General features: G+C 37.3%; 1 protein-coding gene across 1 annotated transcript in view; it reads right to left on the bottom strand.

Annotated features, from left to right (window-relative positions):
• VEPH1 (ventricular zone expressed PH domain containing 1) overlaps nucleotides 1-25,032 on the bottom strand; it is a 221,148-nt gene that overhangs the window by 78,574 nt on the left and 117,542 nt on the right. The window lies entirely within an intron of this gene.

Raw genomic sequence — 25,032 nt, 5'->3', positions numbered from 1 at the left:
CGAGTCATCCATCTTTCTGCTCTCCAGCTGGCAGTTCTGAACTAAGACCTTCTAGCCTAGCCACCACCGATCAGCCTCATGAGAACACTCCTGGGAGAGTGATACGTATTTTCTAAGAGGTTTGATGATGTCAGATAGGTTAGTGCAAGATATATGGTACCTCCACAGAGTATGTATCAACTGCCTCAGACTCTTTGAAGCTCTTTCAAGAAGTGGCCTTTAGCAACTCCTAGCCAAACCTGGCTTTCCTAGGATGTCCACTGGGGATTTATTCTAAGTTGACTTCATAATCATGTGTCTGACATGGGAAAATTAGAGAGCACTTTGTTTCATTAACTGCTGCTAAATGAGGACTCACTAAATAGAAAGCCGCTAATTTTGTGCAACCAGTTCTGGGGATATACCATGAATTTGGAAGCTAATTTTAGAACATAATTCTAGTCTTTAGGGAAACTCAATACTGCAGTCTGTAAGTATGACTGAAAGCATTTGAGGAAGGCATTTTCATATGAACTATACTCTTAGAGCATAAATTCTGAAACATGTTACAGATTACCTTTCATTGGTGTAGTTACTGTAACAATATAGATAGCTTTTAAACTTGGAAAGAAGGTTGATTTCATTTGTTATTCTGTACAAAGGAAACACCTAGCATCGTCATCATCATTAACAAATATTTTGGCAATTTATCAGGTATGGAACATTGATCTAGGTATTGAAACTATAAGAAGACTCATTGAGAGTCCTATCACTTTTTAAAAAGAGATGTTAGGAATATAGGAATATAAAAGAAAGATAGCAATCCAAGGTAAAGTACAAGATGGGTAGTACCTGGAATCACTGAGGACAGAGGAAGTAAAACTTGATCCAGATTTGATGAATGTTGAGCCTAGAGAAATGGAACAGAGGGCACCTAGTGGAGTAATAATATGGGCAAAGGCATAGAGGTGTGGATGGAAACAGCACATCCAAAAAGGCAATGTGGGATAGACTGGCAGTGACATGGCCTTGAATCCAGGGTTGAGTCCTGACTCTTCTCCTTATTGGCTGTATTACTTTGGCAGGCTTTTTGACTTTCTGAATCTACTTTCTCATCCATAAAATGAGGACAATCATAACTAGATTGCAGGCTTTTCATCATGGTTAAATAAATAAATTTATTCAGTTTTTTTATTCAATTAATATTCCTTATAGTACACTTAATAAAGTTAGCTATTCTTACAAATAATAAGTTGATTCACTTGGAAAGAGCAAGTCCATGTGGGAAATTACTGGAGCCTGAAACTAGAGGCATAAGCTGCATCTAAATACAAATGACAGTCACCATCAATTGGTAGCCCCTAAATACTAACATTGATACAAGGAAAAACCAATAGCAAAAACCAAGTTGTGGTCTATTTCTATTGTTTATAATTTGTATATTCCTTTGTTCAATAATTTACAGGCAATTCCCTATTTTCTTGTTTGTTTTTACAAAGGTAGGGCCTGGCTGGGAAGAATGTAGTCAAAGCTATAAAAATAAAATCCAAAGTATCCAGACATACAAAGGTTAGCATGTGCTAATAGAGCTTATAAAGATTTTGTTTTTCTAAGCAGTAAAAAAACAAGTATTAAAAGGGATTTAATATTGGGGCGCCTGGGTGGCTCAGTCGTTAGGCATCTGCCTTCAGCTCAGGTCATGATCCAGGGGTCCTGGGATCGTGTCCCCCCCAAAAAATGGGGGGTTAATATTAACATAATAAAGTAAAATTTAAAAAAATATATAGTATAAAAAATATATAGTATAGACATAGACTTATAGGAATTTTCAAAAGATCATTTATTCAGCATGCATTTACTGAATTCCTACAGTATAAACACTGAATATGCAGTAGTAAATAAAATAAGTGTTATTTTGTTTAGCGGAGGAGACAATAAAGAATAATACACGCAAAAAAGTGAATGTGATAAATGCTCTGAAGGAAAAAAAAAAACAGTAAAAGTTCCCCAAAGAACAGTATTGGAACAACTCATTTAGACTGGGCTGGGGGTCAGAGAGGGCTATTCCAAGGAAGCAGTGTTCATGCTGAGACATCAAGGACAGGCAGGAGTGAACGAGGTACAGGGTGAAGGCAAAGTGGTCGAGGTCTTGGCCCTGGGTGGGAAAGAACCTGGGCAATGGGCCCGATATACACAATTTTCAAAGATAATGCCAGACCCGGTAGCCTACACACACACACACACACACACACACACACACACACACACACACATTTTTTTTAATTTGCATAAACCTTGACCACAATAGATGACTTTGAAGCCAACTTGCCCTGAACGATCTTTGAAATCCATTGGCAATTCTTATAATAGAAATTCAAATATTAGTTCTGGCAACAGAGGCATTCTAATCCTCAAGCATACATAGAAGGATGACTTTAAAAAGGCCCTCTGGTGAGGAACCCTCCTACACTGTGGGTGGGAATGCAAACTGGTGCAACCACTCTGGAAAATAATATGGTGATTCCTCAAAAAGTTGAAAATAGAGCTACCCTACGACCCAGCAATTGCACTACTGGGTATTTACCCCAAAGATACAAATGCAGTGATCAGAAGGGGCACCTGCACCCCAATGTTTATAGCAATGTCCACAATAGCCAAACTATGGAAAGAGCTGAGATATCCATAGACAAATGAATGGATAAAGAAGATGTGGTACACACACACACACACACACACACACACACACACACACACACACAATGGAACATTACACAGCCATCAAAAAAATGAAATCTTGCCATTTGCAATGATGTGGATGGAACTAGAGGGTCTTAAGCTAACTGAAATAAGTCTCTTAGAGAAAGACAATTATCATATGATCTCACTGATATGTGGAATTTAAGAAACAAGGCAGAGGATCACAGGGGAAGAGAGGAAAAAATGAAATAATATGAAACCAGAGAGGGAGACAAACCATAAGAGACTCTTAATCATAGGAAACAAACTGAGGGTTGCTGGAGGGGAGAGGGGTGAGGGATGGGGTGGCTAGGTGATGGACATTGGGGAGGGTATGTGTTATGGTGCATACTGGGTGTTGTATAAGACTGATGAATCACAGACCTGTACCCCTGAAACAAATAATACATTATGTATTAATTGAATTTAAATTAAAAAAATTAAAAAACCCACCAACCTAGCAGGTATTCCCTTTTTCCAAATGCTGATTCCCCTCCAGAATCTGCTTGCTTTTGATTGCTCCCAAGCACCTTTAGTTAGTTGTATTTTTATATTTTCCCCAGAGTTGATAGTTGTTGTCTGTGGAAGTTAGTCTGATAGGAGGAACATAACCATTATTGGAAGTGAATGCTCTCATTTGAATGAGAAGGCCTGATTTTAATTTCTGTGTAAGGGTGAGAGAGTTATAGCATCAAGTGCCCAGAAGTGTTTGTGGGCAGGAAAGTGGCATGTCAGCTAACAGACATCAAAAATAAATAAATAAAGAGATTTTACTTTTAAAAAACTAAAAAAAAAAAAAAAAATTAAAAGGCCCTCTGGCTTCAAGAGATCACAGTCTTAAAAAGCAACTCAAATCAGACTCAGTGAATTGAAGAAACAATGTGACTATATTGTGCTATGAGAATAAAGTGGTAATAAAGAGTGTAACAACATGTGGTAGGGTTAATTTTATTTTTACCACAATTATATATTGCCTCCCCCTGGCTTGAACTACTATGCACCTCACTCAAAGTGAGATGGCCAAAGCTCTTTGGACAGAGGTCCAACATGGCAAATGTGGGCTGTTTACCTCCCTCTAAACTTGCTGATTCATCCTTTCTCCAAATACAAGTATCACTTAACATAAATCCAAAGGTAAACAACTATAGGTTGTCTGCAGATGTCCTCACATAGAGTCCTGGCTATATGGATGCCTCAGGTATCCACAATAATGTAAAATTCAGGAGGACTGGAGAACCAGATGCCATCGTGAGCACAAAGAATTTGGCAGGAAGTTAATGACAGATATAGTACTCCACGACCAGGAAAGATACATGGTTCCTTGGATATCATGCCTTTCCTAATCTATGTGAGGATTGTAGGGCTGCTGAATTTTTTTGATTTTATTTTTGCCTCTATCAAAACTGAAAATCAGTAACCAGCCCACTCCCCTAATCACCTTCATCAATATTATGATGCTCTGTGCTCAATGCCATGTTCTCTGAAAAGCTGCCATTGGAAAGCCTGAAGTTTGTGTGTATGGGGTATTGAGGGATATTTTTTCTTTGACATTCTCAAAGAGAGTAGACCAACCTAAAGAATGAAAGGAATGAGCATGGAATAAGGAAATGCAAATACAATGAACTGAGCCGGAGATGAGAACATCAAAGAGGGAGAAGACAGGAAGATTTATTATGAGGAAAGGAAATCAAATCAAAGGAAAGACAATAATGTGATGGTGGTAGTAATAAACCAAGAAGTCCAATTTTTCTCTCTGAACAGAGCAAACAAGACCTGAATATAACTAGTGTCTGCTTCGGGACAAAAGGGAGAACAGAACACAAAAAGTGTCTGTCTCAAAAAAAACACACACAAAAAAACCAAACCAAACCAAACCAAACCAAAACAAAACAAAAAAAAAACCCACTCAGTCAACTGTGCATTTTTTTTTTCTCATCAATTCTCCAAATACTCTGCTCGGAAAAGGAGACGGGAGTTATTGGCTTAGAGTTAGTGAGGCCTATTATATTTGACCCCAGTCACCCCTGAAGTTTGCATCTGTCGCAACACAGCACACAGCTTCCTTATACACTGCCTTCATCTGATGGACTCATGCGGGGCTGTGGAGCGAGACACCTGAATAGCCCACTAGCACCATAGCTACCAGCCTGCCTCTGTCTGCGCTTGCTTCTGCAGACAGAGACCCAGACATGCAAATCAGCATCCCAAATCAGAAGCCTCCTCTCTGCACTCCTTACCTTCCAACTTTCTGTCCTATGCTTCCTCACAGGACGGAATCTTGTCAATGGGTACTAGGAGTGACTCTGCAAATATGAGCAAATAGTTCCCTTGGGTCTTAGAAAGAAGGCGGGAGAGAAAGGGTTTCAAAATAGCTTAATAGCGGTAAGAGCACTAGTAGTCAAACTGCTGGTTCTTGTTAACACTATTCTTCTCATTCCAAAGGCCCACTGAATACCAGAATGTTTACAGTTGAAGTCAAGACCTCAAACCTCACCCCCCCATCAGTTACTTTGAGTTTTACAAATACACTAAGTGTGGCAGCTCTGACAGTGACTGCATCAGGTCAGGACCAGCTTTCCTGAGAAACAGTTTGCTGGACCTCCCACACTAGATCACCAGGAGATCTCAGCAGAACTGTACAAAATCCCTCCTATGTGGCGATTCTCTTGGACCTCTAACCCGCCACTGTTTAGTGCCAACTTTGCATCTCCTTTACTCTGCCACTTTGTTGACATGACATCCTTTGTGTGCCTCCATTTTCCTGAGCTTATACCTTTTAATTTCTTTATTATTATTTAAGTGGAATTTTAGTGATAGTGGAGATAAACATATGTTCAACCAGCTGTGTTTACTGCAAGTCTTGTGTGTGTGTGTGCGCGCGTGTGTGTGTGTGTGTTTGTGAGTGGGGGCGGGGTGTGAGTGGGGAGAGGGTCAGAAACCCTTAAACACCATCTAACATAAAAATCCAGGTGAATGCAGCAGCTAGTAAAAACTGTCTAGAAAAAGGCTTGATAAAACTGTAACTGTGGGCCAAGTCTGCCTCTGCTTGTTTGTGTAAATAAAGTTTTATTGGAACACAGTCATGCCCATCCATTTATGTATTATCTACGGATGATTTTACACTACAATGGCAGAGTTGAATAGTTGCAGATGAGACCAAATGGTTTGTCTCGGACCAAAAAAAGTTACTATCTGGCCGTTTACAGAAAAAGTTTGCCAAACTCTGGCCTACAATGCAGGCTGATAACAATGCTTAATATTGCAAGACGATGTAAATGTTTTTCTTTATTTCAAACTTGTTTGAGGAATGTTAAAATTTTTGGAATTATTACATTTAATTTCAGTGTCAAAGTGAATGCCACGGGCAGGAAGGAAATATTTTTTACTAAGGTATGGTAAAAGAATATCTTTTTAAAGAAAAGTACTGATCTAGGTTCAATATCTTGTATCTGCTATAGTTGTGAGATAATATTACTTATAGAGGGAAACCTGGCAACTCTACATATTAAATTAAAGAATTGTTAGTTGACTAGCAGGCCTATTGTTTCTAGCGCCTCAAGAAAAAATACTCCGTTTAGAAGATCATCTTGCTAAAATTTTGTAGCAAACAGTAGCTATAATTGCACATTGTTGGCTTAGATCTTTAAATTGTACTTGTAAACTAGTCCACATTTTTCAAATCCAAATTTTCACCATTATGATTAAAAAGTAAAGCATTTAAAAAGTGATCGTCCTTTAAGAAGTGATAGCCCTTCCCTGAAAGGTCAAAATACTTCAACATAGTCCCGGAAGAAAATACATAAAATTTCTAACAGTAGTAACAATGGTAAGATTAAGGATAATTTTCTTTGCCCCTCTATTTCCCAAAGTTTTATAGTGGACATTACATTTTTATAATTAGAAAAAAGATTCACTTCACAAGGAATTTTTTCTACCAGGAAGCGGATTAGAATTGGGTTGTGCCATTAGTTGATAAATTAATGTTATCTATCAGCTGTCACAAAGTCATTATCACAGGGGGCTAGCTTTCTGAGGGATAAATGATGAGCTAAGTTTGTTTTGTAGATAAAACAGTTTCAGTCAATACCAGTCTCAGAGGTGCAAAATACTCAGAGACTAAGAATTGTGTATGAAAACCATTGGACATAAATGAATTGGCATTTAGTTCAGTTTTGTTTTGTTTTCTTCAGCTCACATGTCCCAATTTTAGTTTGGGGGTTAGCATCATCTTCCCCACAGGTAACACAGCCTATGGAATTGCTCTGGAGAATAAAAGTCTTTGCCTCATCCACAGCTCAATCCATGCCTTTCCTGGATATGGGAGGTTGGGAGGGTTGCAGAGAGTTGCACTGTGCAATCATTCCCCACTCCATATTTTCTTACAGATAAAATCCATATGTAATTAATGTCCATGATAGCTGGAGCCTGCAGTGTGAATACTGACTGAATTTCAGGTAAAAATACTAAAAGCTTTTAGGAGTAATAATTTTTGGATGCTTATCATATTTAATCCTCAGATATGTGATGCATCAGGCCATTACTGTAGAAGAGAGACTTCTGGCTCCTACTCTGGCTGCCAGAGACCATGCTCCTGACCACTCCACCCAATTGCCTTACTTTTGAACTTCTTCCCTGATTTTATAAATAACTATAATGAAGCTCATTTATTAAAAGAACTAACAGTTATCAATTTCTACTAATATTCTTCAGTATATCGTGTTGTAAAATACCACGCACATATTCCCAGCAAATGACTAACCATTTTGCCTCTTTTTAAAAGCTGAGTTTGAGATAGTTTATTTGTGGAAATCGCTGTTTTCAACCTTTTGTGTTGCCCAAGATAATTAACTTTTCTTTTCCTAATTAAATAAAGGCTATCCACCTAACCGTAAGTGGAAAGTCACACGCAATGTTAAAATCCCCTTGACAAAGACTGTGATTCAGTTGCACATTGATGGTACACACACTGCTCCTTGTTCTCCACTTGTTGGCTTATTTGTTCATTCGCTCATTCGTTCATTCATTCATTCATTCAATCATGTATGTGGAACAGCTGTTCTGCACTATGCTAGGCACTGGGGACAGAGAAGGTCTAGAGCCTGCAGGGATGTCACAGGGATACAGACTCAGACCCAAGGTGCTAACAGCTTCTCGTTCTAGTTGCTGCGGTTAGAGTCCCACTCTATCTCTCTGTGTCTGGGACTCCAAACCCTGACACTCTCGGCAGGTATCTCACAAGGTGTGCAAGTGTACAGGATAGTAGATAACTGAGTTACTTAAGCCAGAGCCCTAAAAGCCAAGCTATTGGAAACCGAAACAAAAGGCACCCTGCGTCCTACTCCAGGGCCCAGGGAATCTCTTCAGGTCCCAAGCACTATTCTTGTCCCACCTTGGGCCTGGCTAAGACCCTAGGGGCTGAGAAGACCATGTCTGGTGCCCTGGGTTTCTGCTTGCTCATGCAAGGGTAGTGGAAAACTCTAGGACACAAACAAGTATTTTGGGAAAGTCATTTATCTGACAAAGGCAGCGATTTGTGACCTGAGAAGGCCTACAATGGCCGCAAAGGCTGACTCTGGTGGGACTCATCGCTGCATGGGTTTCTCTCTCCTGGTCAGCTGCCCACCAAAGATGTCAACCCTGCTTTTCCTCCTGGGCTGGTGTGGTCAAGCACTGAGTGAGCACATGCAAAGTCAGCTGAGGGCTCCAACTGTTCTTATCATACTGGACCATTCACTCAGGACATCTCACCCCCACATTCTCCCTTTTAGGTTCTTGTGTCTCCAATCCCTCATCTGGCTGGAGAATGTGAGCTGACTCTGTCTGGAGGAAAGGGTCAAAGGGTGATAACACAGAGAAATGCATTGCTAATAGAAATTATTTGAGGCACCTGCTCAAGAAAGTGGTGGTAGTACAGACTTTGGATTGAAAAAGAGAAGGGGAATTCTTCTCAGACCCTTTAACTTATTTATTGTATCTAACTCTCATCATTACTTTATTGTAGCAGTAGTTCCAAGCTCAGCCTTGCTTAACATGAATGGGCAAAGTAGCCTATCCACATTCTCCCTGTACAAACCCTGCCCACAATTAGCTGATTCCATGATCCCATGTTAAGATATGTGGATTTGTCTGTCTGTTTAACAGTAAGAAGTGTGACCAAAACTAGAAAAAAAGTTTTTTTCAAAAGTCACTGGGGTCATTATTAAGGCAGTTTGGGTATAGGTCTCTTCTTAATACCAGCAAAGGTCCTTTTCTGATGATATTTTTATCAGTAAAACACCTCATAAGGATAGGAAGAGTTTACCAAACCCTATCTTGATGGATAAAGTGAAAATAAATTTGAAACACATGGATTACGTTTCCCTAAAACGTGCATGAGTTCAAAAGTTAACAATAATAGTGCTTGACTAAAAGCATTTGGAAATTTCTTAAGCCTCAAGAGTTTGAAATATCAGTTTCTAAGTTGAACTTAGATGGGTCCCCTTACACATTAGGACACTATAATTTACATTAAAGGTATTCACAGATACCACATCAACAAACCAAGGATAGCAATATGCTATTGTTTTATCCTTTGCTTTGGAAATTTCCTTGTATTTCAGTACTTAAAAATAAACACTTTAATTTATAAGTTACTGAATTACTTATGAAGACAGAATAATTATTCTTGCTGTTGTACATAAATTAAAAATACACAATAGTAAATGCAAAGTTAAACATGATAAAATTTCTGAAAACATTAGCAAACATCTCAAGTGTTCAATGTACATTTGACATTGGAATTATGGAAAGATTATATAATTTCAGTGTTGTTAGAATATAAAGATTTGTCTGGATTTTTTTTTACTATAGATTCAATTGTTTTTAAGAGTTCAAAGGATTTGTTAAAAGGACAATCAAACAAAAAAACAAAAAACACATGGGTGTAACTGGTGTGACTGAAAACTAAAAAGTCAGTAGAAAGACACAATAGGGATGTAGGAATGTCCTAACTGTCTACATTTACTGGAAAAGAGCTTTTTAAGAAAAATATTTTCAAGATTCCTTTTAAAAGAAGTTAGAAAAAAAATCAGGTAGATTCAGTAGAGAAAACATGGTCCAAAGTACAATTATATCACTTCCTATTAAAAAGAATGAGGGCCAACGGGATTAATCTGTAAATATTAATGATAGGTAAGGTCACATGAAGATAGTTGTCTCAACCCACTTTTCAATGTTTTGGGTTTAAGAAAGCATATTTTGCCTCCAGCACACTTTGGCTTAATTTAAATTCTCTGCATATTTTAAGGGAAACATATTCCATATGTTTCTAATTCATTTATACAACTTTACTAATCATCATTGAAGATATACTGATCCCCAAGATATTCTGAAACTATTAAAACTACCTTCCATAAGGAACTAAATTCCATGTTTATAAAAAGTCAGAAGGTCAAACACAATGCAAATTCAAACATACACCATGGAGAAGAGTTTCCTGGCTTACAAGCCTATTCATCCTTTCCTAACCTTTTATCCCATGAGAAAAAAATCAAAGGACAACTGGAACCACAAATTCAGTGACTAGTCCAGATGTGTGAGGCCTGTAACCTTGAGTGTCCTTGAGAAGAATAGTCATCTCCCCAACTAAGAGGTGATTATTAAATGAAAAGTCACTTAATTAAATCACAAATTCACTGTAAGGAATAAAATTATTTTCCCTACTATGGGAGCCACTGGAATTTCTCATTCCTGCATAGCAGTGCTTCTTATACTTTAATTGCATATGAATTACTTGAGGGATCTTGTTAAACTATAGATACTGATTCAGCAGGTCTCAGATGGGCCTGAGAATCTGAATTTCTAACAAGTACCCAGGTGATGTCATTGTTGCTAGTTCATGGACCACACTTTGAGAAGCAAGGGTCTGTTGCAGGGTTTCTCAACCACCACTGATATTTCAGGCTGGATAATTCTTTGTTTGAGCAGAGGGCTGTCCTGTCCATTGTAGAATATTTAACCACATCCCTGGCCTCTACCCACTAGATGACAGTAGCGCCTGCCTCCACTCCTTCACCCATGACAACCAAAAATGTCTCCAGACATTAGCAAAAGTCCCAAAGCTGGGGATAAAATCGCTTCCAGTTGAGAACCAGTGCTCTATTTTTATGTTTAGTGGGTAAATGATCGTTGTATAATATAAACACCTCTTTTGATGAACTAGCTTCAGTGAATACAGCATCATTAACCAAATAAATAAACAGCTTTCTTTTTTTTCTCCCCCTTCTAAGCAATTATAATATTTTTATTTATGGACACTCTAGATTTTTCACTGATTTTATTTCCTTCCTTACTAGCCACGAAGGTGCTCAGAAGTAAATTTGCAAACCACATTTAGCAAATATGAAAATTTACAGGGATAAATTTTTTTAAAAAATAACTCAACTACTAGATTTATTTTATTTCTCTTTTTTCCCCCCTCACATTGAGTAAATCACCTCTTTTTATTTTGTATTTTCAAAGGCTCTTTCATATACAATTTGAAATAAAATTGGTTTCCTTTAAATGAGGCAAACCAACAATTCTAATAAAAATAGAACAACCAGGGGACTTCTGGGGAAGACGGCAGGGTAGGAGGACCCTAAACTCATTTGTCCCACAGATACAACTAGATAAAATTAGCACTAGAGCAAACAACCCAGAAGAGGACTCAAACTCTACAACTAAATGTACAGAAGAGGCCTCATCGAAGAGGGTAGAAGGGCAAGGACTTGAAGACTTGGTGGGAACCCAAACCCTACAGGTCTGCCACTGAAACGAGAGAGCCACATGCATGGAGAAGGATGCGTAACAAACTAGCACACTGGGGCTCCTAAAAGGGGGACAGAAATCCTTATAGTATTTGGCTTTGAAATCAGAGGGGCTGAATTTTGTGAGTGCTTACAACCAGTGTGACTTAAAGTATGGAACTTTAAAATTCAGCAGGCTCAGCTCTGAGGGAGCCCAGAAGGTGACAGGAAGCTGAACCCCTGTCCTTAAAAAGACAACATAGCAAACTTCCCGTGGAGATACAATTTGGAAGCAGCAGTTTGAAAGGTACCTGGGACTTAGAGGAGGGAGTGTTAGTTATTAATCTCAAAGTTCACTAGGGGACTTCTCCAGGAACAAAGAAGCTGGTAGGTGCCAATTCCCTCCCTGACCCCCATCATAAACACAGAGCCACTTGTGGGAACCAGCATGGCACCTGTACTCACTACTTAATTTGCTTATACCACCCCTGCCCCCCGCTCCAGGCAGACCTGCCACAGTCCCAGTACCAGGGATTCCCTCCCCCAGAAGACCTGCACAAACCTTGCAAACACTATCTCCTGACCTTCCACTGAGGATATGTGCACTTGTTAAAACTGCACCTCCCTCCCATGCATGCTTTGTGGAGTGGCCCTGGCTGGCCTGGACTCCACCATGATGCACATTCCCTGTGGAGGAGGACCTGTGCCACCTAGTTAAAGTTCATGTCCTGACCACTAATTTCAAGGGCAAGAGACTGTCCTAATTTTCCTAAATTTCAGAGCAAGCTGACTTTCCTACACATAGAAATAGACACAGAGAGTTGGCAAAATGAGGAGATAGAAGAATATGTCACAAATGAAAGAAGACAAAACTACAGGAAGAGACCTAAGCAAAATGGATATAAGTAACGTGCCTGATAGAAAATTTATTTTTTTTAAAGATTTTATTTATTCATTTGAGACACAGAGATACAGAGAGAGAGAGAGAGAGAGAGGGAGGGAGCACAAGCAGGGGGAGAGGCAGGCAGAGGGAGAGGGAGATACAGGCTCCCCTCTGAGCCACAAGCCTGATGTGGGGCTTGATCCCAGGACCCTGGGATCATGACCTGAGCCGAAGGCAGATGCTTAACGGACTGAGCCACCCAGGCACCCCTGCCTGATAGAAAATTTAAAATAATGGTCATAAAGATACTCACTGGACTTGAGAAGAGAGTGGAGGGCATCAGTGAGATATTTAACACAGAGATAGAAAAGAATGAACAGAGATGAAGAACACAATAAATGAAATTAGTAATACATTTGATGGAATAAACAGCAGGCTGGAAGAAGCAGAAGAACAAATTAATGAACTAGAAGACAGAGTAATTGAAAGTAATCAAGCTGAACAAATGAGAGAAAAGAATTTTGTAAAATGAGAACAAACTTAGGGAATTCAGTGATTCCATCAAGTGTAAGAACATTTATTTGAAGAAATAATAGCTGAGAATTTCCCATAGCTGGGGAAGGAAACAAGTATCCAAATCTAGGAGATACTGAGATCCTCCAACAAAATCAACCAAAGGAGGTCCACACCAAGACACAATCAAAATGGCAAAAAGTAGTGATAAAGAAAAAATTCTAAAAGCAGCAATAGAAAAGAAGATAGTTATAGTTACATACAAGGGAAACCCTATAGGACTATTAGCAGTTTTTTCAGCAGAAACTTTGTAAGCCAGTGGCATGATATATTCAAAGTGTTGAAAGGGAAAAATCTATAGCCAAGAACACTCTATCCAGCAAAGCTGTCATTTGAAATAAAAGAAGAAATGAACAGTTTCTTAGACTAACAAAAAATAAAGGAGTTCATGACCACTAAACCAGACCTACAAGAAATATTAAAGGGGACTCTGAGTGGAAAGGAAAGACCATAAGTGAGAGAATGAAAATTAGGAACCACAAAAGAAATAAAAATAAGTATTTTTGTAAAAAAAAATCAGTTGAGGGATTCACAAAATAAAAGGATGTAAAATATGAGGGGGGAAGAGTAAAGGATGGTTTTGGGGGCACATGGGTGACTCAGTTGGTTAAGTGGCTGACTCTTGATTTTGGCTTAGGTCACAGTCTTGGGGTCATGAGATCAAGTCCCATGTTGGGTTCCACACTGGACGTAGAACCTGCTTGGGATTCTCTCTCTCCCTCTCCCTCTGCCCCTCCCTACTCACTCTCTCTTCCTCTCTCTCTCTAAAAAAAAGAATAGGTTTGAACTTAAGCAGTAAAAATCAACTTAATATAGACTGCTATATGGAGAAGATGTTATATACAAACATCACAGTAACCACAAATAAAAAACCAGTAACAGATATGCAAAGACTACAGAGAAAAGAATCCAAGTATTTCACCTAAAAACATCCCCAGCAAACCATGAAAGGGAGAAAGAGAAGAAAGGATCAGAGAAAAACTGAAAACAACCATAAAACAAATAGCAAAATGGCAATAAATACATATCTATCAATAATTACTTTGAATGTAAACGGACTAAGTGGTCCAATAAAAAGACCGGGTGATGGAGTGGATAAAAAAGCAAGACCTATCTATATGCTGACTACAAGAGAATAATTTCAGACCTAAAAATACTTGCAGATTGAAAGTGGAGGGATAAAGAAATATTTATGATGCAAATGGAAGTGAAAAGAAAGCCAGAGCAGCAATACTTATGTCAGAAAAAATAGACTTTAAAACAAAGACAATAACAAGAGACAAAGAAGCACACTATATAATTATAGGGAAAAGTCCAACAAGAAGATAAAACAGTTGTAAATATTTATGCATCCAACATAGGAGCATCCAAATACAAAAAGCAGCTAATAACAAACATAAAAGATGTCATCAAGAGTAATACAATAATGGTAGGGGACTGTAACACTCCATGTACATCAATGAATAGGTCATCTAACAGAAAATCAACAAGGAAACAGTGGCTTTGAATGACACATTGGACCAGATGGATCTAACAGATATATTCAGAACATTACATCCTAAAGCAGCAGAATAAACATTCTTTTCAAGTCCACAGGGAATATTCTCCAGAATAAATCACATATTAGGCCACAAAACAAGTCTCAACAAATTCAAAAAGATTGAAGTCATTCCATGCACCTGTTCTGACCACAACGTTGTGAAACTAGAAATCAATGACAAGAAATCTCTGGAAAGAACATAAATACATGGAGGTTAAATAACATACTCCTAAACAATGAATGAGTCAAACAAGAATTCAACCAGAAAATTTAAAAAAATATATGGAGACAAATGAAAATGAAAACACAACAGTCCAAAATCTTTAGGATGCAGCAAAAGTGGTTCCAAGAGGGAAGTTTATAGCAATACAGGCCTACCTCCAGAAGCAAGAAAAATCTCAAATGAACAACCTGGTCTTACACCTAAAGGAGCTAGAAAAAGAAGAACAAACAAAACCCAAAACCAGTAGAAGGAAGGAAATGATAAAGATTAGAGCAGAAATAAGTGATACAGAATCTAAAAAATAATAGACCAGATCAATGAAACCAGGAGCTGGTTCTTTGAAAAGATCCACAGAATTGATAAACTTTTAGCCAGACTCATATCACACACACACAGAGGGGGAGAGAGGACTAAGATAAAATCACAAATGAAAGAAGAGAAATAACAACCAACACCTCAGAAATATTAACATAACATAATAAAACAAACAAAAAACCCAAATAACTGAAGAGAATATCATGAAAAACTATATGCCAACAAATTAGACAACCTAGAAGAAATGGATAAATTCCTAGAAACATAGTTTACCAAAATTAAAGCAGGAAGAAATAAAAAATTTGAGAATGATTACCAGCAAGGAGATTGAATCAGTAATAAAAAGAAAAAACCTCCCAACAAATGGAAGCCTAGGATCAGACCACTTCACAGATGAATTCTAGCAAACATTTAAAGATGAGTTAATATCGATTCTTCTCAAACTATTCCAAAAAACAGAAGGAGGAAAATTTCTAAGTTCATTCCAGGAGGTCATTATCACCCTGATTCCAAAACCAGATAAAGATACCACAAAAAAAGAGAACTTCAGGAAAATATCTCTCATGAACATGGATGCAAGAATCCTCAATAAAATACTAGCAAACCAAATCCAACAACTCACTAAAAAAAAAAAAAAAAAATCACTCACCATGATCAAGTGGGATATATTCCTGGTATACAAAGGTGGCTCAATATTCACAAATCAATCAATGTGATATGTCACATTAGTAAGAGAATGGATAAAAACCATATGATCATTTCAGTAGATTCAGAAAAACATTTGACAAAGTACAATATCCATTCATGGTAAAAACCCTCAAAAAAGTAGGTTAGAATGAACATACCTCAAAATAATAAAGGCTATCTATAAAAAGCCCACAGCAAACATCATATCTAATGGGAAAAAACTGAGATCTTTACCCTTAAGATCAGGAATAAGATAAGGATGTCCACTCTTACCACTTTTATTCAACATAGTATTGGAAGTCCTAGCCAACCAGACAAGAAAAAGAAATAAAAGTCATCCAAATTGCTAAGAAAGGAGTAAAACATCCAGTATTTGCAGATGACATGATATTACCTATTGAAAATCCAAAATATTCCACCCAAAAACTTCTAGAACTGATAAGTGAATTCAGTAAAGCTGTAGGATACAAAATAAATGTGCATAAATCTGTTGCATCTCTATACACTAATAATGCAGCAACAGAAAGAGAAATTAAGAAAACAATCCCATTTATAATTGCACCAAAAATATTAGGATACCTAGGAATAAACCTAACCAAAGAGGTGAAAGACCCATACTCTGAAAACCATAAAACTTGATGAAAAAAATCAAAGATGACACAAAGAAATGGAAAGGCATTCCATGCGCATGGATTGGAAAAACAAATATTGTTAAAAACTCTATACTACCCAAAATAATCTACACATTTAATGCAATCCCTATCAAAATACCAATAGCATTTTTCACAGAACTAGAAGAAACAATCCTAAAATTGGTATAGAACAACAAAGGACCCTGAATAGCCAAAGCAATTTTTAAAAAGAAAAGCAAAGCTGGGGTATCACAATTCCAGATTTCAAGTTATATTGCAAAGCTGTAGCAATCAAAACAGTATGGTAGTGGCACAAAAATAGACACATAGATCAACAGAACAGAATAGAAAATCCAGAAATAAACCCACAATTATATGATCAATTAATCTTTGACAAAGTAGGAAAGAATATCCAATGGGAAAAAGACAGTCTCTTCAACAAATGGTATTGGGAAAACTGGACAGCTATCTGGAAAAGAATGAAATCTGGACCACTTTCTTACACCATTCACAAAAATAAACACAAAATGGATTAAAAACCTAAATGTGGAACCTGATGCCATAAAAATCCTAGAAGGAACACAAGCAATAATGTCCTTGACATTGGCTATAGTAACATTTTTCTAGATATGTCTCCTGAGGCAAGGGAAACAAAAGCAAAAATTAACTATTGGGACGACATCAAAATTAAAAGCTTCTGCACAGCCAAGGAAACAATCAACAAAAGTAAAAGACACCTTACTGAATGGGAGAAGATATTTGTAAATGACATATCTGATAAAGGGTTAGTATCCAAAATACATAAAGAACTTCTACAATTCAACATCCCAAAAACAATCCAATTAAAAAATGGACAGAAGACATGAATAGACATTTTTCCAAAGAAGACATCCAGATGGCCAACAGACACAGGAAAAGATGCTCAACATCATTTATCATCAGGGAAATGCAAATCAAAACTACAATGAGATATCACCTCACACCTGTCGGAATGGCTAAAATCAAAAACACAGGAAACAACAAATATTGGCAAGAATGTGGAGGAAAAGGAACCCTCTTGCACTGTTGGTGGGAATGCAAACTGGTGCAGCCACTGTGGAAAACAGTATGGAGGTTCCTCAAAACAAGACAGAATTACCCTATGATTCAGCAATGATGCTACTGTGCATTTACTCAAAAAATACAAAAATACTGATTAAAAGGGGTAAATGCACCCCTATGACTATAGCAGCATTATTTACAACAGCCAAATTATGGAAAGGGCCCAAGTGTTCATCGATAGATGAATGGATAAAGAAGAAGTGGTATATACATATATATACCACTGGTAAATGGTATATGTATTCCCATATATATATATATATATATATATATAAAATGGAATACTATTCAGCCATAAAAAGAATGAAATCTTGCCCTTTGCTATGACATGGATAGAGCTACAGAGTATATTGCTAAACAGATTAAGTCAGAGAAAGACAAATACATATGATTCCACTCATGTGGAATTTAAGAAACAAAACACATGAGCAAAGGAAAAAAGAGAGAGAGAGATAAACCAAGAAACAGACTCTTAACTATGGAGAACACACTGTTGGTTACCAGAGGGAAGGTTGTGGGGGAATGGGTGAAATAGGTGATGGGGATTAAGGAATGCACTTGTGATGAGCACTGGTTGATGTATGTAAGTGCTGAATCAGTATGTTGCACACCTGAAACTAATATAACACTGTATGTTAACTATATTGGAATTAAAATAGAAAGAAAGGTAAAAAAATATATAGACCAGTCTGTACAGGCACAATGCATTAATTTGTTAATCATGGTTGGTCATTTGCTGTTTGATAGATATCAATAAATCCAGACAGACAGTGAGACCAGCTTCAAAATTATTGAAGAATCTGGCCGATTTTCTCCCAACACACTATTGTAAATTGGTGAATACAGATATCTGGAGAAAGGACAGGAAATTAACATGAAAGAAAGGTATTTTTTAACTTTACATTAGACATATAAAATTAGCAATTAAGTTGAGGCTGATGAAAAACTTGGCCAAATAACAAACATTTGCATTTTTCCAGCTCTGACATAATACACTTAGAATCAATTAATTTAGAGCATAAAAAACTCTTTAAGTGGACCTTAAAAATGATCCAGCTGAGTGTTTTTCAAGTGTCCTTAAGCTGTGGAATTCTTGGTTTAAATATCTATCAGGAAGGCCACTGTGTAACACCAGTTGCTCTGCTTGTAGGGCAAGGAAAGGAGGAAAGAGGGGATCTGGGGCTCTTTGAAGGGATCCCTGACAGTTTTTAGTGAGCACAGATTAAGAACCCAGGAGCTGGTAATATACTCTTGGAATGAGGGTGAGGAGGTGGCAGTACATGGAGATGAAATACTCTGTTTGAGGAATTGAAACTGCCCAATAACAGAGTTGGGACTGAAGCTCAGTTCTATAAACTCTGGTTCAGCAGGATGCTGGGAATCTGGAATTATCACCCAGGTCCAAGTTATCAGCATCTCTCTTTATTACTGAAGTCAACCACTCTTGCAAAATTCCAAACTTTACAGAAATGTGTACTTTAAAAATGTGCAAGTTTCACCTTCACCCTCTACTTCCCCTCCACCTCCATCCCCAATTTGATTCTTCAGAGAAAACTAGTGGTGATAGTTTGGTATGTGTTCTTCTAGAACTACCCCCTTCTGTATATACATATATGTAAATCTTTTCTGTCCTGGTTCTTCTTAGCTGGCTCTATATTTTCTTTTATTATAGCACTTAACACTTTCTAACACCCTATTATTTATTTATCATTCTTATTATTTATTGTATGTTTTTCACTACTAGAATTATCTCTGTGAACCCAAGGATATTTGCCTGTTTTGTTCACTGACATTTCTGAAGTTCCTAGAAGGATGCTGACATGAGTAGGCATTCAGAAATATTTGTAGAATTAATGAAGAATGAATATTCAGGATGAGCAGACAGAGCAGAAAGGATTTTTAGGGCAGTGAAACTATTCTCTATGATTCTGCAATGGTAGATTGGAATATGGAATATGGAAACAATGGAATATTATTTATGCAAAAAAAGAAATGAGCTATCAAACCACAAAAAGATGTAAAGGAAGCTTAAATGCAAGAAGCCAATCTGAAAAGACTACTTAGAAATCAGGAGGTTTGGGGTGCCTGGGTGGCTCAGTCCGTTAAGCATCAGACTCTTGACTGTGGCTCAGGTCATGATCGCAGGGCCATGAGATCGAGCCCCACGATGAGCCCCATGCAGAGGCCCACGCCAGCTCTGCTTGGGATTCTCTCTCTCTCCCTCTCCCTCTGCAATTCCCCCTCTTGTGCTCTCTTTCTCTCTCTCTCTAAAATATATAAACAAATCTTAAAAAAAAAGAAATTAAGAAGTTTGATATGAGAAACAGAATCATACTCAGAATTTCTGAAATGGCATTATGTTTCCCACATTTGTGGCTTGTTTTAATGGTGACATATTTTAATGGCTATTGGATAATTAATGTGAAGATTTCATATGAAAAATGATGTTTCCCATAAAGCAATTTATTTTTAAAAGTTCACTGAATCTTTTTTTAAAAAAAGAAGAAAATCTTCATTTTATAATTTCTTACTGGTCTCTAATATGGATAGGGCAAAAATGTGAACAGAAGAAACAGGAATTTGGTGTTCTTTTTGTAACTCTTTTTTATTCACTCCAAATGGATCTGCCAACACATGACATGAGACTCTGTCTGCTTTAGACAGACTTATCTACTGTTTGTAAACATATAACTCTATGAAAATAGACTGTAACACAAATAAATACCTTCCAAATTATCAATACCTGAACTCCTGATCGTCAATTATGTAGTTGCCTGTGTTTTTGGAAAAATAACTTTAAAATCTTACTCCATCATCTGAGGGTTTGATGGCTGTTGTGGATCCAACAAGAGAAAATTAATTTTTTTTTTTGCCTTTTCCTATGCTATATCAAAACTCTTTACCAGCTATATAATTTCTTTTCAGTTTCCTTGGCTACCAGCTCTTTATCATCAACAGAGCTCAGAAATACAGATTTGCTCAGTTTTTAAGTGAGATTTGATGATATCCAGGGACCATTTTGTTTCCCTGTAGGGCATATACTGCCAGTTTCATAATGGAAACAAATGGAAAAATAACATTCATTCCTGAAGTTTGGTTTGTAGCAAGCTGGGTTGGAATGTACTCTTGTGCTGGTGACCATCCATGGTCCAGGATCATTTCGTACAGCACTGTACGCTTTGGAGTAAAGACAACCCCCAAACAAAAATCAGGGATGATTAATAATAATCTCTGAGTATGAACTGCACTAAAAAAAAGATTAAAAAATGCTAACTACAGATATGAGAACATAATGCCATATCTTTCTACTGTAAAAATAATACATTTAGAAGAATATATTTAAGAATATGAAATTCAAGCAAACTACTTCTGCTCCTAAGCATCTCCCCTCCTCCTTCTTCTTTTAATGTGTCTGCCTTTAGGGCAGGATATGCCAAAATGAACTCCTGTGCATTTTTGCTCCATTATGTATTTGCTTTTACTTCTCTTTTTTATTAACAATGTCTCTTTAAGCCTATCCAAGATGGGCACTATATTAGGAGGACTAGATGACTCATTTGATTTATAGGCAGATAATCACTCCTGGATTTCCATACAAAATGGCCCTCGTGTACATGTGCTCGCCAATTTTACTTTGTACTGTTTCCTAGGTGGATGAATATACTTCTCATTCATAGATATACATCAGATAAGCCAATCAGATAAGTGCAGATAATCAGCACACCCTTTTGTTCAATAGCATGGTTAGGGCATTTTTCTTTATCTATTTGAATGTTTAAAGAAAATCAAACTTTTTCTTTTCTTTATTTTTAGAAGTAACTTTTGCAAATATAATTAATGAGAAATAAAGTTATCTGATGTTCTCTAGTGGAACTCTGCAAACAGTTAAGGTGTGTATTTAATGTGTAACATCTTTACCAGTGACCTTGCAGTTGGGGATGAACAAGGGCAATAATCTGATGTTAACTCAATAGAAGAGTTTGGAAGGGATCTTTCCAAAAGGGTTTGTAGGTCTTCTTTTTACTTATTTAAATGTTTTCTAATTAATTGTTTTTATTTAAATGTTTCTCATGGGAAACTGAGGATGACTGGAGCCAGGATATGAGTGGCAGGATAAGGTTAAGGGGAGAACCTGGCCACTATTTTATCTATCTTCTTTTGACTAAAACCCACTCGGGAGAAATGGGAACTGGCAGATAGGTAATCCATGATAAATTCCCAAGCACCAAGAAAAATTCTCTAGAAAAGTTTTCCCTAACTAGTGTTCTTCAAACAGGAGCCCAGTGGACCATATCAATGAAATGAGGCAACAGGGAATTTGTATCTTAACTATTCGCTGTTTTTTCCTCTGAAATCGTGTGGAAAAGCTTGAGGATTTGTGTCTGCTTCCAAATCTTACAATTCTCCTTAAGGAGAAATGATCCTAATCCTACAGCTAAACCAACCTATTTTAAAAAAGGACACTTCCTCCAGAACCACTCAATGAATGAGTGTTGTATCACCCTCCAGATGAGACCAACCAAGGAGAAAGAGGTAAGGCCTGGGTTGGCTTTGCCTCCTTGGTCGTCCCGGCATGGGGTTGGACTTGACTACATGCAAAATTTCAATAAGAAAACTTTATTTGTAATTAATTATGAAACAGCACCTGTTTCTTGATATTTTAAATGAACTTTTATTTTTGTATATTCTTATATCTGTTCAAGTTGAAAAATCACCTCATGTCAGCCTGTTAGAGAAAGGACGACATTACTAGCTTTAAAATTAGCTTTCTGCAAGTTAGGCTTGCTGATATGCTCTACAGATGGGATGTATTTTCACCCAATCAGGGAATACTTCAAAGCAAACCAAAGCCGCATTGATGGGTTCTTGTAAGCTTTTATATCATCCTTTATAGAACACCAGTGATGGGTCAGGTTTTCAAGGATTTATTTCAATAGCATGTGTTTTAGGGTTTTTTTTTTTTAACCTCTAATCATTTTTGTTCACATAAAGGAATTCCAGTGATTCAGATATTTAAAATGCCCTTTAGCTGATGAACTAAATTCCTTCAGTCTTGTACATAAATACAATCAGGCAGTGATGTCAGCCCATCACTCTGAATATGAATACCTAACTTTCCATGGTTGGCTAACCTGCACCCGCACCAGAGGCCTAGAGGCCCAGGAGAGAATTACTGACCTGGGAATAACAGGCTCTTTCATACCCCAAATGACACTGCTGACCCAACCTCAATAAGACCTGCGGTTTGACAATTTTTCCAGACATGATGACAGATTTGTGCTGCTGTATTTATACTCCATTACCTGCCCCCTCTGGGATTAATATCATGTAATAATAACATGGCTGACTGAGGATAAGAATGGTAATTGTGACCTTAATTCACCTAATACTGAATTCTGCTGGACTCTGACTAGTAAGGTTCCTGTTCTTTCAACACAGTTTATTACTAAAGTATTAGGTTGAGCCTGATGAAAGCGACATTTTTGTAAGTCAAAGTAAGGGAGTCAGATATCAGTATTGGTTTTTTCCATACAATTCAAAAGGATACCAAAAGAACTTCCTTAAAGTGTTATTTCATCATTTTCTTATGGTATAGGCATTATGACATCAGTCTAAAATTAGTCCTAACCCATTGTTGTTGTTGTTCTTATTTCCTGCTGGCTATTTTTCTTTTTAACTCTAAATGTTGTGGAAGTGATTTCTATGCTATGATTTCTATCTTCCCTTTGTTTCTTGATTACTTTGCATAATTCAACAAGAAAGGCCAAATGTGCCTTTTTTTACACCAACACCACAATAACCATAACACAGTTTCTAAGCCTAAATCTTTCTTCAAGAAATTTTTAAGGAAAGAAATGTGATACTGTTGAGCTGAGGGGTCTCATGACAGCAAGCAGAATTGTGTCAGCCAGATGACTGCTGGCCTTCTCCTGAATGGTTAACACAATCTCGGGAAGAATAACAACACGTCCCCTGCAGTCAGCACGAGTCCTTTCTCAGTGGATGTATTTACAGGGAGTCATATAAATCTTCAATCCCTCACACATATCCCTGCGCAAGGAATTTTCCAGGAACTTCCAGGAAATTACAAAAATGTGAATAAATTCCAAAATGTCAACTTAAAAAATATATATACTCAGTTCTAGGCCATTCCCAGTAGGAAACATCAAAAGAAAATACCTTTTGATTTTTGTTTGTTTTGAGTAAAGATGATGGATTCATTCAATATTTTGGAAAAAAAAACCCAAGTCACCCTCAAACTCCCAAAATAATTCAAGGCAGTAAGAAATATCATGTGTTTTTGACAACTAGATGCTTTAAGTAACTGCAGGACTTCCACGGGTTTTCACAAGGTTAAAACTCACCACATAGCACAGCTTCAATGCTTTAAGCTAAACTTAAAAAACAAAACTGTTCTAGCAGATGGAAATATGTCTAACTTTACATTTGCTACAAACTTCCTCCCTTAAGCTGGGAAATTCATTTAACCTCTTTTACATTAAATTCTCCAACCTGTGCATTAAATACATAGAGTATTAATGAAATATGAAATTGTAAAGAATTTGTGTTGAGTTTTATTGATTTTAGTTATTCCCAAATCTTGTTATACTTAATTATCCAAAACTTATATTGAATATGAGCAATATCACTTTTTTTTGTCACCATTAGAAAAAGAGTTTTAAGAATCCTAATCAATGAATTAATATAAACACCTCTGGAAATGTCAGATTCTACAGACATGCAGACAATATTTGTCATTCCCAAATGCTTGAATCCCCCTTTCCCTTTGTTAGCATGAGAATACATTCTTTTCTCTGCTTTGGAGTGGGAGAAGGGATAGTAAGTAGAGTACAGAAAATGGGACCCTCCTAGTACCATCCACTGAGGGGGATGACAGTCAGTGCATGGGTGAATGTGAATTGGATTCACTATCCTTCCACTGTTTCTTTCTGGAAGATGCGCTGTCTAGCCTGTGAAAAGCTGTCATGTCCAACAAGAGGGCTAGGACCTTCATCTTGATCTCAAGGGAATAACATGGCTGCTAACTGAGAGAGACTGCAAGAGAAACCTAATTAGCCGACAGTGCCTTCAAAACATCCAAATCTGTTCAACTCACTACCAGAAGGATGAACTTGCCCCGGCACACTTCCATTTTAGTATCTGTGCCTCAAACCTATCCTCTTTTCCAGGAACAGGGCACAAAATTTAAGAAGCATGAGAAAATTTAGTAGTCAAAATACATAATATTTTTAAAAAATCAAAATTAATACAAAAGGTTCATGATGAACAAAAATCAAAATTATAAGTGGAAACATGATCAATATTACCTCTCGCTCCTTTTGCCTCTGCTCTAATATGGCTTGGCAAGACATTTACTTAAAATTTTTTGGCACCTCCTTAAATTGTGCACCCGAGGGAAGTCCCAGTTCCTGACATCTTTTTCTTTGTTCTCTGTTTTCTGAGTAGCTCACTCTCACTGGTTCCTGACATATATCACCTCCTGACTGTGATTTCACTCGTTTCTTTCTACAATCTCCAAGAGGCCAGGAATTGTGTCTGTTTGGGTCACAGCTGAATCTCACACAAAGCTGTATTTT

The sequence above is a fragment of the Eumetopias jubatus genome, unplaced genomic scaffold, assembly GCF_037043125.1.
Source record: "Eumetopias jubatus isolate StellerSeaLion01/CBP00866 unplaced genomic scaffold, mEumJub1_p1.0 scaffold_1, whole genome shotgun sequence".
NCBI lineage: Eukaryota > Metazoa > Chordata > Mammalia > Carnivora > Otariidae > Eumetopias > Eumetopias jubatus.
Note: the sequence above shows the minus strand (reverse complement) of the source record. Positions and strands in the feature narration are given on the sequence as shown.